Source organism: Rhinichthys klamathensis, unplaced genomic scaffold (assembly GCF_029890125.1).
Source record: "Rhinichthys klamathensis goyatoka isolate OS25496 unplaced genomic scaffold, OSU_Roscu_1.1 h1tg000103l_1, whole genome shotgun sequence".
Classification (NCBI taxonomy): domain Eukaryota; kingdom Metazoa; phylum Chordata; class Actinopteri; order Cypriniformes; family Leuciscidae; genus Rhinichthys; species Rhinichthys klamathensis.
This window is the reverse complement of record NW_026606642.1, coordinates 2,518,226-2,533,871: the sequence shown is the minus strand read 5'-3', so window position 1 is coordinate 2,533,871 and position 15,646 is coordinate 2,518,226. Positions and strand designations below refer to the sequence as shown.

The following is a 15,646-nucleotide window of genomic DNA, read 5'->3' as shown; positions in this document are numbered from 1 at the left end:
ATTATCTTATAACAATTATACTACTCTATCAATGTATATTATATTTTTCCCCACATGATGGACACTTTAATATCCCATGAGGCCACAGGAGAGGATTTATGAATGGCAGTGAAGCGACGCAAATGACGCTGGTAGATCACATGATAATGACAACATGGCAGATGTAGTACATCCGGATTACATTCATACTACATACTGGTCGCAAAGTACTTCTGCAAAATATGTACCTACTCAAGAGAGTATGCAATTTCAGACCTATGTGTCAGAAAAAACACCAAACATGTGATCATTAGCCGCGTTTCCACTGCCGGGCCAGGGCCGGGCCGTGCTAGTGCGTGCCAGGGCCAGTCGCGTTTCCACTGTCACTTCCGGGGCTTGATCGGGGCTTACTCGGGGCCAACGGCCAGGATTTCTGGCCCGTCGAATACCTTGGGCCAAAGCGGGCCAGCTCGGGCTAGAGGAGTGGTTACGAACAGAGGCGGGGATTACCTGAGTCGAGAGACAGGAGCGCCGAATGATTCTGTCAGCATTAAAGACTTTTAAAATAATTTAACTCACTTTCATGTTTTAATGCCTTATGTTTGTGATCCGATGTGGATTCTGATCACCGTATAAGGTAGAAATATTTTTACGCGATGCAAAAGACTATGCGCGCTAACCATTACCATAGTAAACATAGTAAACGCTTGAAGATACGCATAGTAAAAAAACATGGTGAACGCTTGAAGAAGTCAGACCATTTATAAAGGCTATCACAATCATGTTTTTATTTTATCTGTCAGTAGCCTACATATACTACATAGTAGTCTCTTTATACCGGACTATCTACTTTTTTTCGGGAGCTTCCTGTTTCTCTGACTGAAAATATATCTGTAGCTACTGGGAGTCGAGACTGTGCTAACGCTCCTCAGGTCGTATTTTTGGTGGCATATAACATTATTTGTAGAAATTATCATTCTTTCTAAATGTGATATATGTCCTGTAACTACCAAATAAACAGAAACAGCCTCGACTGAATAATGTAAGTGTGTCCTCTTTCTTTTTTGAAATAGACCTAACGGTCGTTTATTTCTGTGTGACTAATGTGCAATTTTGACATAAATTAATTCATTATGATCAATGTATCACTTTTTATTGTAAACCTGTGGTAAAACATCGATGCTTGGGTTTTAAATATTCAAGTAAACAACAAAAATGCCAGCAAACGGCCGCTTTTATCATGTTTGTTTTGCGATGCACACTGTTTCCAGTGATTTCTTTCTGATTAGTTTTCTGGTAAAACTTCCATTTGTTGGTGAAATGATGGGTTAGTGTGACGTTGTTCCAGAGAGGCGTATTGCGGGCGTGTTTTAGTGACGCGCTGTGGAGCTTCTGGCCTGACAGTGGAAACGCAGGCCCGGTGCTACTGGCCCGAGGCTATTAGCCCGGCACGGCCCGTTTAAAGCCCTGGCCTAGCACTGGCCCGACAGTGGAAACGCGGCTATTGTCTTCGGTGAATTCGACCAATCATGAAACAACTGTGGCCCTGTCGCAAATGGCACACTTCATGTGCACTTGCAGTCTGCACAAGACCGTAATCATGAATCGCTCTTGCATCTCGAATCTCAAAATTCGAACGGTATGCGCTGCTTTAAGTCGGACTGCGATCGATCTGCTCCCCGTGAGGTCGAACACATCTATTGACTCTTTATGGGGCCTTTCACACAGAATAGGTTTTTCCATTCCATTTTTTTGTTTATGTAAATGCACGGATGTGTTTCACCGTTGCGTCTCCTGCAGGGTCTCACGCACGAGACCGGGATCTAAAAACGTGGCGCTCAAGATGAAATAAGTTAAACTTTTAAGAAACGCATCTCTAGAATTTGCTACTGTAAGAGCTGAACATGAAAAGGCTCTAAATAATTATTTAACCATTTTTTACATAATTATTCATAGTCATCCATTTGACATAAATAGTGTTTGAAGAATAAAATAACATTTTAGTGGAAAAATACTGGTAATTCTCGCCTCGCACTATGACGGTCCATTACGGTCTAGGTGCAGAAGTTATAAAGTGAACATTTTCAATGCACCCGAAGCTCAAATGGATCTGACAATTTTCGTTAGTGGTTTGTCGGAGATAGTGGACGGCTTTTTTCGCTGCGTGTCTCTGCCGGTGTGGACGGGGCTTTAGCTACTACATGTAGTGGATTGTCAACAATCCCAAAACTCATCTACAAGTTTTGAAGAACTTGTCAGCAGGAGTTGGAAAGGTTGTTGCAGGAGAAAAATTATCTTCTCATGGCGATTGGTGCATACTCCACTTGATCTTCCTCTATAAAATTCTGTAAACAAAAAAAATACAATAATAATAATAATAAAAAACACTTTTTCTGATGATAGATTCTGGGATTGATGATCTTATGGCTTTTATTTATCGGATATGGTGCTATTGTGTTTTCTTTTGTATCATGATACTGTACAAGCATACATACATTTGACTGCAGGCTAAATTTATACAGAGATGTACAACATAACTTAGGAATAAATTATCTTACCGTTTTGTGTATTTCTTTTGATGAACGTTGGCTCAGAGTATATGATCTCTTTTTCAAGAGTCTGATCGGTTTCAACAATAATAAAAGATATATTTAAACAAATATGTTTTTTTTTTCAAAACATACTGTATGTGTTATTATCATGGCTGTCAAAGTCACAGCATTAAAAGGGCCATATATAGGCCTATTTATCACTTTTTATTGCCAATGTGTGAACAGCTTGTAACGATACTTAAAAGCTTACTTCACCAGCAATGCTGCATACTTCCAGACTCAGACCGTAAGTGGAAAGGTAAGGATTCTTCACAGTACAAAGTACTCTTCGTCGGTGCACAATAATGAGACAGTGATTTAAAAGCTTACTTCACCAGCGTTGCTGCATACTTCCAGACTCAGACGGTAAGTAGGAAAGGTAAGGATTCTTCACAGTACAAAATACTCTTCGTCGGTGCACAGTAATGAGACAGTGGTTTAAAAGCTTACTTCATCAGCGATGCTGCATACTTCCAAACTCAGACAGTGAGTAGAAAGGAAAGGATTCTTCGCAGTACGGAATACTTTCCAGCTCAACTGTATCACTCTGGCTTATGAGGGAGAGTAGATAACAACTTTCCACAAACGTGTAAACATGGATTTGAGCCACTTCTCAGCAAAAACACACCACACTCGTGTTCACTTCAATTTCACAGCCATGAATCAATTAGAGATGGGATTTATGGCTCTTTGAGGAGATCCGGATCTTTGCGATCCGTTCCTTTCAAAGAGCCGTTCAAAAGAACGGCTCTTTTGGCTCTTTTTAAATATTTAGTCAGTTTTAAGAAGCCAGCTTGGGGGCATCTCAGTTTATCCTGGAAATAATCACTGGGAGGAATGATGAGGTGAGATTTGTAGTCAATTAATTAAAACTCAGATATCACACACCAATATCTGAGTTTGAATTATTCTGAAATATTGATTATTACCTCATTTGTCATGTGTGGACTATATTCCATAGGGTTGCACAACATCCCTCTGCTTAGAAAGTGATATCACTATTTTGGATTTACCTTTAGTACAAAGTATGTGTATGTGTAAAGCTATGTTGACTTATGTTATTCATACAATACCACAAGAACATTTTGATAAAAAACAAAAACTATTTAAAGTTGTAAATATATACTGTAGATACAATAACATGAACACAAAATGCAATGTAAATAAATACAAAGCAGTTCCTTTGTATTTATTTACAAAGGAACTTAGTGTTACTTTAGTGGGTTTTTTTTTTTTTTTTTTTTTAACTGGAGTAACCATGTGACGGCATAAGTCATTGGCTCTGCTCCTACCCAATGACAGCACGTAGGGTTTTTTCCCACTGGAGTACTCACGTAAAGGATGCGCGCGCGTGCACAACTATCATCATGCTGTTAGGCAGTAGCACCCCTGCGCTGGGTGTGCCCCTTCCCCTATAACTGAGGAGCTAATCTGTGTGCATCTGTGTGAAACACGCATGAAAAAAGAACGACAGAAAGAACGGCTCCCCTCCAGCCGCGACTCGGCTCCCATCGTTCATGTTTATGAGCCGTTCAAAAGAATCGGTTCGTTCGCGAACGTCACAACTCTAGAATCAATGTGTATCAATAAGGCAAAAGCACTGCAATTCACTCACACGATAGGGCTACGATCGGAGGCCTACGATCCGTTTGTTACACTCACGTGGGGGGAGATTCAACCTTCAGTTCCTCCTCGACACACTCTGCAACACACACTTCTCTAATAGTCACACACTCACTGCATCCTCTTCAGACTGTTTGAATGTTCGTAAGATGAAATCAATGCACTTATCTCTCTCTCTCTCTCTCTCTTCGCCGTGCAGGTCCAATCGATAACTCGGTCCAGCAGATTTCCCACAGACGATCACTCTGATCCAACAGACTTCAATGGGCGGCGGCCGCACCCCGACAACTTTCCTGAACAAGCTGGTACCCGAAACCACTCTTCACTGCGCTGGAACAACCACTCGAACTCTGGGACAACCACTTCTCCGTGAGACAACCAGCTTTGAACACCCTTCAACCAGCTTTTTCTCTTCTCCTCCTTTTTCCCGGGCAGGTGGTTCAATGAAGCATTTCTCATGGGCTTCAGCTGGCGCTCATTATGGTTGACGACCATGATGTGTATACCCAGCACCGGCCCGGTGTTACACCGGGATTTCTTCCCCCTGGAAACGAGTCAATGATTTTTGGCTCCTGGTTTGTTCACCCGGTGACAATTGTGTTATTGTATTATTACATTAACGCAGATTTGCATTTCTGTCTTCAAAACACTTTTATTGTCACACCACTAACATGTGCCATGGTAAGTGAAATTCTTGTCTTTGTAATTCCACTGTGTTTTGATGCAGTTTGAGAAATGCAGAGTGTTTTTCTGAGTGAGACGAGTAAAGAGGGCTGCCCAGTGTCCTTTTATAGATAAATGCCAAACACTTGCCTTCTTGATCTGTTTTTCTACATTTCCTGTAGATGCAGAAGATCACGACTATAACAATAATCATCAGAGATCCAGCAGAGATCTACACTATCAGAGACACTGGAGAGAGTGAAGAAGAGTGTGTGTCCACTGTAATGATACAGAAAGAAGTGAACGCATCAGTCTGATCTACAACAGAAGACCGAGATCAGGTCATTAAATACACACACACATATCATCAGTGCTGCTGTACCTGCACATGTGTGACAGAGTGTGTTGATGTCCAGATGTGTGGTCTGGTTGCTGATGGGATTGTTCAGCACACAGCTGTAGGTGTTTTTATCCTGATATTCCACCTCCAGAGGTAGAGAGAGACTGATGCTGAGATCACACACACTGATGCTGGACAATACACTCATTCCTGCGTACCAGGAGAGAGTCGCATCACTCACGTTCAACACTGATGAACACACCAGTGAACATGATGACAATGATGATGAACCGTCTCTGCTGATGACATGTGGAACAGGCAGACGAGCTGAGAAAAGATTAAAAAAGTTCAGAATAAATCATATCAGTAAATAAAAGGACATCTTTTTTTTAATGTGTTGAGAGAGAGTTTGTGATGTCATTCACAAACAATAGACTGCTCAAAACGAAAGTATTCAATAGGCTGAAAAGGAAAGTAAAAAATGATTTAGCTCACCATAGACAGTGAGACTGAAACTCTTGCTCACACGATCTTTGATCACTAGTTTATAATCTCCAGTATGTTCAGTTGTGGTGTGTGTGATGGTCAGAGATCCAGTTTGATGATCCAGCTTCAGTCTGTCTCTGAATCTCCCATCAGGAACATCATCATATACAGTGATGCTGTCCTCCAGCACATCTATTTCAGCTATTACAGTGTTTTAATCTCCAAACCTCCACAGAATCAGATCTTCATCCATCATTTCAGTAAGATCAGAGTTTAGAGAGACTGAATCTCCCTCCTTCACTGACACAGACTTCTCTGCATCTGTACCAGCAAACACTCCACAGAGATTATCACAGATTAAGGGTCCCAAATAACTTTATGTTGGTTTACTGTACTTCGGATCAGTACTATGTAAAAATTACGAAGACACAAGACAGCAGTACAGACAGAAAATAAGCTAAATTAAGGAACAAATAAATAAAGCAAAAAATTAGAAAAGTTGAGGGAATCTGAATCTGTCCCCGTAATTTATTCTGATTATAGTCCTAAATCCAAACCAGAATTTATATGTAATAATTCAGTTCAATTTCAATTTCATAATATCTGAAAATAATAGCATGCATGCCCATGTTATTACTCTGTATAAAAACTAAAGCATGAACTAAATCAGTATATACAAATATAAAAAAAACACATTTATTACTTACCAGCCACTTGCAGAACAAAAAGACAACATGAAACATTGTCTTTGAGCACTATAAGATGTGAACGCTGGAAGTGTCTGAAAACAGACTGCCTCGACACAGCAGAAGTGAGATATTAATCTAGTGTGTGTGTGTGTGTGTGTGTGTGTGTGTGTGTCTGTGTGAATACTCAAATCCTCCCCCAAACACAGTCACAAGCACACTAAAGCTGTGATCAAATTACACAATATTTGAAATATATTCATACTGTTCTTATAGGTGGAAAACGTCTCGGTTACGGATGTAACCCTCGTTCCCTGAGTAGGGAACGGAGACGTTCCGTCGGATGACGACGAATGGGGGTTTCGCTTAGAAAGCCTATCGACTTTGAGTATACAAAACGAGCCAATGGCAAGCAAATGCCATGGGTCTGCGGAATTTGCATGGCGCAACTCCGCCCCACCTCGTGGGAATAAAAGGAGAAAGCCGGCAATATGCAGATATGTTTCTTCGCTGAGGAGCCAAGACTGAACTCGGCTGTTCCAGCGGTACAGCGGAAGTGGCAGGCAGACGGAACGTCTCCGTTCCCTACTCAGGGAATGAGGGTTACATCCGTAACCGAGACGTTCCCTTTCGTTGTCACTCCGAGTTCCGTCGGATGACGACGAATGGGGATACCAGTCTAATCACGCCACCTTCTCAGCTGTCTTCCAGTGCCCTGCGTAATCTGAGATCCCTGTCGTGAGACTAGCACGGACGAAGGACTCCTATTTAGCACAGGAATACCAAGGTACACTGGGGAGCATATCCCAGATTTTGGGGGAATATGCAATTACTGCCAACCCAGAGGGGGGGGGGGGGACTTAAGAATACACATAAGACCCGAGGGATGCATATGGGGAATCACTGGGGTGTCCAGCCGCAGGTGGAATATTTCAACCCCAGGGGTGGCAAGGTGGCTTGCCAAGGGAAAGACACATGCTCAGAGAGGCTTACAGTGGAAATACACATGTGGGGGTCACTCAGGGGAGGGACCATGCACACGGGAGGCACCCAGCCGACGCGCAGGCAACCGACATCAGGAGTGCTGGAGGAACTCAGGGCTTTCGGGAAAGCTCACCTGAGGAGAATATCGCACGTATCCAGTCCGTGGAGTGGAATGGCGAGCAAGCGAAGACACCTAACGGACCCATGTTAGCTTGAAAAAGTCAGTACACGGGAGGAGACTGGCTCCACTCGGCGATTGTAGAATCTGGCGAATGTGTTAGGTGTTGCCCAGCCTGCAGCTCTGCAGATGTCTGTTAGCGAGGCGCCATGCGCTAAAGCCCAAGAGGACGCCACACTCCAGGTGGAGTGGGCGGTCACACCAAGGGGGCACGGTCGACCTTGCTGCTGGTATGCCACAGCAATGGCGTCCACTATCCAGTGAGACAACCTTTGCTTGGAGAGAGCCTTTCCCTTCAGCTTCCCACCATGACAGACAAAGAGCTGGTCTGAGGTCCTGAAACACTGCGTTCTGTCTACATAGATGCGGAGAGCACGTACTGGACAGAGCAGTGCCAAGGCTGGGTCTGCCTCCTCCGGGGGCAGCGCTTGCAGGTTCACCACCTGGTCCCGGAAGGGAGTGGTAGGAACTTTGGGCACATATCCAGGCCGGGGTCTCAGGATCACGTGAGAGTAAGCCGGCCCGAATTCCAAGCACGCTTCGTCAATGGAGAATGCGTGCAGGTCCCCTACCCTCTTGATGGAGGCCAATGCAGTCAGAAGCGCTGTCTTCATTGACAGGAAGTTAAGCTCGACCGACTGCAAAGGCTCAAAGGGAGCGCTGCGCAGGGCAGTTAAGACCACTGCGAGGTCCCAAGAGGGTACGAGAGGAGGGCGAGGAGGATTCAGTCTCCTCGCTCCCCTCAGGAACCTGACGATCAGGTCATGCTTCCCCACAGACTTACCTTCTATTGGGTCATGATGTGCGGCAATGGCGGCGACATAGACCTTGAGGGTGGAGGGAGACAGCCTTCGCTCCAACCCTTCTCGAAGAAAGGAAAGCACGACACTGATCGAACATCTCCGGGGGTCTTCTCGGTGAGAAGAGCACCAGTTGACGAAGAGGTTCCACTTCAACGCATAGACGTGTCTCGTGGACGACGCTCTAGCGGAAGTGATGGTAGCCACCACCGCTGGTGGTAGGGTACTCAAACCTGCCTCGTCCCGTCCAGGAGCCACACGTGGAGGTTCCAAAGATCGGGACGAGGGTGCCATAGGGTGCCCCGTCCCTGAGAAAGGAGGTCCTTCCTCAGGGGAATCTGCCAAGGAGGTGCTGTCGCGAGGAGTATGAGTTCGGAGAACCAGGTCCGGTTGGGCCAGTACGGCGCGACCAGAGTGACCTGCTCCTCGTCCTCCCTGACCTTGCGCAGGAATTGCGCAAGAAGGCTCACTGGGGGAAACGCATATTTGCGGCCCCGCGGCCAGCTGTGCGCCAGTGCATCCGTGCCGAGCGTGCCCTCGGTCAGGGAATAATACAGGGCGCAATGGGTCGAGTCGTGAGAGGCAAACAGATCTATCTGTGCGTCCCCGAACTGGTCCCAAATCAGCTGAACCGACTGGGGTCGCCAATCTCCCGGGAGGGGCTGAAGCCGTGAGAGCTCGTCGGCTGCACAGTTCAGGGCTCCGGGGATATAAATGGCACGAAGCGACCTCAGATGCTTCTGACTCCATAAGAGGAGGTGGCGGGCGAGTTGCGACATACGGCGGGAGCGCAGACCACCTTGACGGTTGATGTACGCTACGGTCGCGGTATTGTCTGAACGGACTAGTACATGCTGGCCCCTGAGCACGGCTCGGAAGCGGCGCAGGGGGAGCTGTACAGCCAGCAACTCGAGGCAATTGACGTGCCATAGGCGGTGGGGTCCTGTCCAGGAGCCCGCGGCAGCACATCCATTGCACATGGCACCCCAGCCCGTGGTAGAGGCATCTGTCGTTACGACAATATGCCGGGAAGCTCGTTCCAGGGGCACTCCGGCCCATAGGAAACTGAGGTTCGACCACGGGGTGAAGGTCTGACGGCAGGTCGGAGTAACTGGTACTCGGAGAGTGCCGTGTTGCCATGCCCACCTCGGGACTCGGTCGCGAAGCCAAAGCTGAAGCGGTCTCATATGAAGTAATCCGAGCGGTGTTGCCACAGCTGCGGATGCCATATGCCCCAGGAGCACCTGAAAAAGTTTCAGTGGAACCACACTCTTGCCCTCGAACTGTCTCAGGCAAGTCAGCAGTGACTGCGCGCGCTCACTCGTAAGCTGCGCGGACATGGCGACCGAGTCGATCTCCATACCGAGAAAAGAGATCCTCTGCACGGGGCAAAGTTTGCTCTTCTCCCAGTTGACCCGAAGGCCCAGACGGGCTACGTGGCGGAGCACCAAGTCCCTGTGTTCGCAAAGCTGATCTCGAGAGTGAGCTAGAATTAGCCAGTCGTCGAGGTAATTCAGAATGCGAACCCCGTGTTCCCGGATGGGAACAAGGGCTGCCTCGACGACCTTCGTGAAGATGCGAGGAGACAGGGCTAGCCCGAATGGGAGAACTGCCTACTGATATGCCTGCCCCTCGAAAGCAAACCGCAGGAACGGTCTGTGTCGAGGGAGAATGGAGACATGAAAGTAGGCATCCTTCAGGTCGATCGCTGCAAACTAATCCTGGTGACGCACACATTTGAAAACGCGTTTGGCGGTGAGCATCTTGAACGGCAGCCTGTGAAGGGAGCGGTTCAGAACGCGCAGGTCCAGGATTGGCCGTAACCCACCGGTTTTCTTCGGGACAATGAAGTACGGGCTGTAGAAGCCGGTCCTCATTTCGGCTGGAGGGACAGTCTTGATCGCACCCTTCGCCAGCAGGGTGGCAACCTCCGCTCTCATGATAGGGGCATTGCCACCGACCAAAGTGGAGCGGACTCCCCTGAAGCGGGGAGGAGACCGCGCGAACTGAATCACGTAGCCGAGCCTGATCGTTCGCGCGGGACAGGTTGGGAAGCTCTAGCCAGGCTCCCAAGGACTGTACCAGCGGGGTCGCGCGAACCACAGACTTCCCGTCGGTGGAGCAGCGAGGCGGTATGGCTGACCCAGACGTGGACGGCATAGCGGCCCGGTGTGGGGGTACAGTCATAGACCGCGTCCTGACAGAGGAGACCAGGGAAGGACGAACGTTCCACGGGGGTCTGCTCTGCCAGGGGTCTGGCGACAGAGGAGGGTGAGAGCGGCACGGTCCGGGGACGGCGCACACTGTCATCCGGCTCTGGGACAGAGGAGAACGAGGGGTGCACGGCCCGGGGGCGGCGCACCGTGTCGTCCGAGAACTCTGTGTGCTTAGAGATGGGAAGTCAGCTCTCTGGAAAAAGAGATTCTCCCCCGGCCCTCCACCGGGGAAAGGAGTGGCCCTGCAACCACCTCCTGGAGAACTGCAACCCATCTCTGAGCTGCCCGTAACGGGAGCGCCGCTTTGCCTGGCATTTGGCAGGCTGCGGGGCTGGTACGGGCTGGGGCGTTTTCCTGCGACCACCTCCACGGCGCGGCCCGGAGCTGCTGGGGCCGGGCGGGAGGGGGCGAAAGTCGCAGGAGGGCGCGTTCGGCAGCAAGCTGACTGAGTCTGCTTCTGGGCGGCCGAGAACTGTTGGGCAGAGTCCTCGACCGCGCCGCCGAAAAGGCCAGCCTGGGATATGGGGGAGTTGAGGAAGCGGGTTCGCTCAGCCTCGCGCATATCAACCAGGTTAACCCAGAAATGTCTGACCACACAAGTGGACATCACCTGACCCAGGGAGCGTGCGGTCACCTTCGTCACTCGTAGAGCGAGGTCGGTGGCGGCAGGCAGTCTCTTAGATGAGCCCTGAATCAGCCCTACCCTCGTGCATGTCATTGAGCACCCCGAAGGATGGCAATAACATGCAGTGAGACGGCAGCCTGTCCGCTGCTCTATAGGTCTTTGCCACCGGAGTAGACAAAAAACCTACAGGCATTAGAGAGGTGCTTAGGGTCGCCACGCCAGGTGGAGGCGCTGTGGGGGCACAGATGTGCTGCCACAGAACACTCCACGGGGGGAACCCCAGTGTACCCATGGCCGCGGCCTCTCGAGGGCAGAGAAGGTGGAAGAGGCTGCTGAGCAGTCGCGAAAGTCAAAGGAGACTCTCACGATCTCATGACCTCTTCATGCACATCCGGGTAGAAAGGATTTGGGTTCGCCTCCCCAAAACCAATCATCAGCCTTGAGTGCTCGAGACATGGCAGAGTAATCCACACATGCCCGATACTCGCGGCGGCCCGGGAAGCATAGCTGTCAATTCTGGATCAGACTCGCTATGTTGCATCCTCTGGGCGCGGCTCTGACCAGCTAACTCATTCAGAACCGCGCGGGTTGCAATGTTAAAGAGAGGGGTGTGGACCACGGATATTAATCGGCGGTTTAGTTCCACAACAGCCATCTCAGGTCACCCTGGCCACCAGCCTTCTCTCGCGTGGAGAAAATAGATCGGGGTGTGGATGAGGGGACTCTCACTCGGTTGAGCTCATTGAGTCTTGACCGTTACATTGCGATGGTAATGTTCCCCTTCGAGAACGTGACGCATCCGCGAACGCTGTTCGAACGTGATCGAAGCCCAAACACGCCAAAACAGCGCTCGTGCCCATCAGCTGAATCTATCAGACTACCGCACTCAGAAATGCACGGGCAGATCGTCTTTAGAAAGACGCGCCACGTGCACGCTCTTTTTGTGTGAGAAAAGCTTGCAGCAGTGCTGAAGCGCCCAGGGAGAAGCACACACGCTGATCAGATCAGCAGGCAGGAATGTGAAACTCGCTGGAACACGCCATCACACCAACACCGACTGGAACCTGCTCGTCTTGAAGATTCTCGAAGATAGTCAGAGAATAGACTGCAGGAGTGAAGAGAACATCTTGGCTCCGAAGCAAAAACATATCTGCATATTGCCGGCTTTCTCCTTTTATTCCCACGAGGTGGGGCGGAGTTGCGCCATACAAATTCCGCAGACCCATGGCATTTGCTTGCCATTGGCTCGTTTTGTATACTCGAAGTCGATAGGCTTTCTAAGCGAAACCCCCATTCGTCGTCATCCGACGGAACTCAGAGTGACAACGAAAGGGAACAATCTTCAGCATATGGAGTTGTGGAGCAAACGGAAATATGTTTTTTCTCTATTACCCAGTGGGCATTTGATGTCAATTTAACATCAAAAGGACATCAAACATTGATGTCAAACACATTAGCACGCTAAGAAAAGTCTGTAAAAATAGGGCACAATATAATGTTAAGGACTTTTCTGTATAGATATTTCAAAGGTCTTACCTGTATTTTAAAGTATACATTGAATTGTTTTGTGTTTAATGTTTAAAAGAAACATCCATAAACTTAAAGGGGTCATGAACTGGCTTTTTAATTTTTTTTTATATTGTTGTCTGAGGTCAACTTATGACGTTAGCTTGGTTTTTACATTCAAAAACATCAAAATGAATAAGTAATAGGCTATTTTCTACCCTAGTTTTGAGCCTAGCTCAAAAACGCTCGGTTTTTATGGGCGTCTCGCATTGAAGACTTGGAAGTAAACGCCCACTGCTGTGAGTGGATAGCTCGATCCGGTTTGTCATCACGAGGTAGGCCTATGTTATTTAGCTATGCGTGTGATCTGTCTATGCGTGTAATGCGCGAATCGGTGAGCGGGGCTAAACCGTCCGTGTTGAAGTAGGCGTTGATCTTCTTCTGGGGGTGGTGTTTAATCCTCTTTGTCGTTAGTGATGGCAAGATGAGGCTTCCTGAACCACTGAGACCTCGCAGCCCATTGCTTCAACCAAAGGTTAATTACTCGAAGCTTCATTCAGCATTGCTCACTAGTGACACCTAGCTATTGTGCAAAGAAATTGCAGGCAAATTAATTCATTCTGAACCAATGACCCGCCCCCCTCCCGCAATGTTTTATTTATTTATCTTCTTCTAACTATGAGTTAATGTCTCTGTAACCTTTCATTTGAAATAATAAAGAGATCTGTGCAGATATTTGTCCATTGCCTGGGTATGAAATAACGTGTATATTTCTCTGTCTGCATTTACTTGTACAGAGAACTGTCACACACACAGTTAATTCATTATTCCAAAAAATATTGGTTAGGGACAGTATGAACAACAAAAGTGACTGTGTTGATTGCAGTGCTTATGGTGGAGGGACTCGAGGAAGTGTAATAAAGTAAACTGCAGTAAACAGCACAGTTTGGGGTGGATGAAGGAAGGATTGCAATAGATTTTTATTGAGAAAATGAATTTTTTGAAGTGTGTTGGGGTTTAGACAATTCCTCTTCTTGGACAAAACCTCACCAGCCTTGATATATCCTTTCACAAGGAACAGAGGATGCAGGGGAACATAAAATGTCAGTGCCAGCGGGTATAAATGAAGATATTGATGCTTCTGTTGAGCCCAGACAGGCAGGGACGTGCACAAACATTTTGAGGGGCAGGCGCTCAAATGAAAAAAAGGGCACTTCTCATACTTTTTTTTTTTGTGACTTTTTTTTAAATAAAAAAATTATTAAAAAAGTTAATTAATTTTATCTTCCTCAAACTCACGCAATTGTTTCATTTTCAAAAGATGTCTACAAAATAATCAGTTCACACAGAAACCATGGTCTCCTTAGTATTCATAGGTTTAGAGCAGCAAAGGAAACCATGCCACAATGTGCATGTTTTCTATGCTACTAGTTTCAATCAAGTACTGTATATATTTGATACACCTGGTGACATGGACTTAGTTTCACATTTGAGGTAGGACTGTATCACCATCATCAAATAAAACCTTCAAAATCCATATTTAGATGGAGTTTGTTTAAAACGTACTCGGTTACTAACGTAACCTCGGTTCTCTCTAGAGAGGGAACGAGTACTGCGTAATAGCTTACGCTAGGGGAAAAACTCTTTTCCGCGAGATATTTTAAGCCAAAAATTATCCTTAATTTTTTATTAATGTAAAACGCTTTGCAGCAGCAAGCAAACATAGGCGAAACAGCTCGCGCGCCTATTGGTTGCTCTGCAGCAAATGCAGCAGCCTATCGAGAGAGACTCTGCGTGACGTAATGACCAATGGGGGCAATTCGCGCCCATATCGTCACGTCCCGCCAGAAGGGGCGTGGTCTCGCCCTATAAATATGCTCGTTAGGCTGATACAAGCTGGTTTTTATCACTGAAGCGAACTAGAGCGTATTCCAAGCACGGCAAGATACGCAGTACTCGTTCCCTCTCTAGAGAGAACCGAGGTTACGTTAGTAACCGAGTACGTTCTCTTACGAGAGTATCTCTCGTACTGCGTAATAGCTTACGCTAGGGGAACACAATGCAACACGCCGTGCGTACAGGGATCCAACACCAAAGTCCCGGGGCCGAAGCCCAGGGCTCATGTAATGCATAATCACCATAAACTCACATAGAGTGGAGGAAGAGAGGCTGGAAGCGTCATTCCTTATAAAAAAGCACCCAGCGGGGCTATTATATGACAATAAACGCGCAGCCAGGGTGAAAGTTTTCAGCCTGATCTGGGTGGCCATACGTGTGTCAACACTCATCGGGCTGCAGTAAACTCAGCATCTGGGCCGCACAGCGGGGCAGATAGTACTGAATTTTAGACCGCCAAAAGCTTAGCTTGTAAGGCGGGAACCTCCAGGTTATAGTATTTTATAAATGTAGACGGCGAGGCCCAGCCCGCGGCCGTACAGATATCTTGCAGGGAAACCCCGCTCGACCATGCCCACGAAGAGGCTACGCCTCTCGTGGAGTGCGCCCTGACACCCAAGGGGCACTGTAGGCCCTTCGCAGAGTAAGCGAGCGCAATGGCATCCACTATCCATCTGGATAGGCTCTGTTTTGAGGCGGCGAGTCCCTTGGAACGCCCGCCAAACAAAACAAAAAGCTGCTCCGTCTGTCTGTAAACAGACGAGCGTGACACATAAGCTCTCAATGCCCTGACGGGGCAAAGGAGACTCGCATCCTCCTCCTCACTGAGAACCGGAAGGGCGGACAGGGAAATTACCTGGGCCCTGAACGGTGTATTGAGGGATTTCGGGACATACCCGTGCTTTGGTTTGAGAATGACCTTCGAGTCATTAGGCCCAAACTCCATACACGACGCGCTTACTGAAAGCGCCTGTAAGTCCCCTATACGCTTCACTGAAGCGAGAGCCATGAGAAACACTGTTTTGAGCGACAGGTGTTTCATGTCCACCAGCTGGATTGGCTCGAACGGGGCG

The 15,646-nt window shown here is 47.7% G+C and overlaps 3 protein-coding genes and 1 pseudogene across 3 annotated transcripts in view; 1 reads left to right on the top strand and 3 right to left on the bottom strand.

Annotated features, from left to right (window-relative positions):
- Positions 1–15,646, bottom strand: part of LOC130086998 (SLAM family member 5-like) — a 290,538-nt gene that overhangs the window by 214,407 nt on the left and 60,485 nt on the right. The window lies entirely within an intron of this gene.
- The window catches only part of LOC130086935 (SLAM family member 9-like), a 171,386-nt gene that overhangs the window by 95,770 nt on the left and 59,970 nt on the right, over positions 1–15,646 (bottom strand). The gene's annotated exons all lie outside the window — the stretch shown is intronic.
- The window catches only part of LOC130086985 (uncharacterized), a 79,484-nt gene that overhangs the window by 24,535 nt on the left and 39,303 nt on the right, over positions 1–15,646 (top strand). The gene's annotated exons all lie outside the window — the stretch shown is intronic.
- LOC130086986 (SLAM family member 5-like) overlaps positions 1–15,646 on the bottom strand; it is a 37,205-nt pseudogene that overhangs the window by 14,096 nt on the left and 7,463 nt on the right.